The sequence below is a fragment of the Eptatretus burgeri genome, chromosome 14 (assembly GCF_056783735.1).
Source record: "Eptatretus burgeri isolate ZD-2024b chromosome 14, Ebu_testis_v1, whole genome shotgun sequence".
Taxonomy (NCBI): Eukaryota; Metazoa; Chordata; class Myxini; order Myxiniformes; family Myxinidae; genus Eptatretus; species Eptatretus burgeri.
Window position 1 is genome coordinate 27,773,098 of NC_140974.1, and position 2,500 is coordinate 27,775,597.

Consider the following 2,500-nt stretch of genomic DNA (forward strand, 5'->3'; position numbering starts at 1 on the left):
ACGAGGCAAGCTGTTTGAATTTTGTTTGCGGGAATCAAGCCGGGCATTAGCACAGATAATTTATCGCAAACCTGATGCATCGCGATGACGTCATATTTGTTTTATGACGTCATCATAAAGAGGACGGGGATCTTAGCTCATTCGAGCTTGTTTTTTAGATCCTCGTGGAAGATCTCTAAGTCTTACTCACATTGTTGTTCTTCATCCTCTTCTTTTGGACTTTTTTGTTTCAGAGCCTACAGTTTTCATCGAAACTTCCTGAAACTTGGCATATACATGTAAAAATACCCTGGCAGACAGTAACCATCCCCGATTTGAAAATTCCTCCAAGAAAAAAAAGTTATGACGTCAAAATATCTCCGCTAATGGAAATCGCCTAATAAATTATCTCAAACTAGGCAAGCTTTTTGAATTCTGTTTGTGGGAATCGAGCAGGGCATTAGCAGAAATGAATTACCACACATATGATACATCACTATGATGTCATATCAATTTTTATGACGTCATTCGTATTTTTTGACATTTTTTGTTTCACAACCCAGAGTTTTCATCGGATCTTCATGAAACTTGCAATGTATATGCAGATAGTCCACACGCAGGCAGTAACCATCTCCAATTTTGGAAATTCTTCCTTGGAAAAAAGTTAACGTCATAATATTGCTGCGAATGGAATAGACCGGGAGCCCGCGGGGCTTTGCTCAACCAAAGAGGGGAACAATTGCCGTCCTCATGGTAAGATGTGAGATGATATTTTCACCTCAGAACTCTGCGTATGCCGGGACACTGCTGCTGGGTTGACATTCTGTGGTCAATATCCGTATCACATAATAGGTGCTAGTTCAACCTGGCAGCCAAACGGCCCCAAGTAGGTTTCTGATATTATTCGTATAGCTTGTAACACGGTATAAACAATGACAGATGATTTTGCCGCTGGAATACCGGTGACAGACGCTAATTAGATGCTGCAAAAATCACGCTAGCTCAACCGAACAGCGGAAGGGCTAAAACCAACGCAGAATGCTAGTAAGGGGTCCCCTGAGTACAAAAGGAGCACTGACAGACAACTTGGTCGCTGGGCCCCCAGGACAGATGCTCCCGAGTTCAGGTTCCCTTTGGTTGCACTTGCTCAACCAAACAGCGGAACAGCTAAAACCAACGCAGAATGGTAGTACCAGGTCCACTGAGTACAAAAGGAGCACTGACAGACAACTTGGTCGCTGGTCCCCCAGGACAGACGCTCCCAAGTGGTTCGTTCTATGTCAAGTGTACACATTTTTCAGCGAAATTTTGACACATCGTCTTCGATTTTACTCTTTTTTGTGCAAGTGTTTGTATCCACGGTAAAACATTATGTCTCAATTTTCAGACCTGGGGACCAATCGGGGCCAATTTTAGCCCCCCCCCCCCACAAATTTGGGTGCCCCCGGTTGACCCACATTCTTCCAGTGGCCATATCACAGGTTGTGGTCCGATTTGGATGATCTTGGTATCAAAATGCTCGTAAAAGCGAGATCTTTCGAATCGCGAAAAGTAAAATCACTGAAACAGTAATTCAAAAAGTTATAGTTTGGGGCGCCCTTTGACCTCGGGCCCCCGCTCCCCAGCCAAACTGATGGTCCCGATTTTTTCGTGTGAGAATACCCCTTCATATACTCCATCACCTCAGCATAAATGAAAATGGGAACTCAATGGGTTCAAATGTGATGATGGTTTTATTGTTCGGGGTCCACATGTCACTAATTCTTGATTCGACGTTGGGTGACGTTTGCTGTCACCGTTCCAATGACGTCACCTGCTGGCAGGCGACTTTATGTCTGAAATTGGCAATCATCATCTCTGGACTATATATATATATATATATATATATATATATATATATATATATATATATATATATATATATATATATATATATATATATATATATATATATTTATAAATATTGCATCATTTGTGGAAAATTATTCTGCCTATTGTGTCTATTGATTTTTAAGTGTACATTTTTTTGTATAACCATCATCGAATTACGTTATAAATGGGCTAATCTCAGTTTTTGTATATTTTGCAGTAAGCATGGTGAATGAAGATCGAAAGGAGTTCCGAAAATACTGTTGCGATCCGTTCAGCTGCCATAAAACGAAACAACGAAAAGATCTTCGCAATGTGTCAAATGATATGTTGATGAATTTTTCTTCAAAGGTGAAAAAAGATGACAGACTTTGTACTTCGTGCAGAAAAAAACTCTCAGTTGTCACCAGAGCGTATTGAAGAATCATCTTCGACCAGTTCGAAATTATCATCAGAAGGTACTATCGAAGGCATTGCAGAATCTATTTCGACAGATGAAGACGAGGAGGTTTTTGAGCGAGAAGCAGAAGTTGACCTATTAAACCAGTCGTTATCGATGATAGGCGAAAGCCCATTCGATAAATGAAAGGCGGAAAGGAACCCAGGGTACGTTCCTGAAAAGCGAAGTAAAGTGGAAGATTCTGTGCGAAAG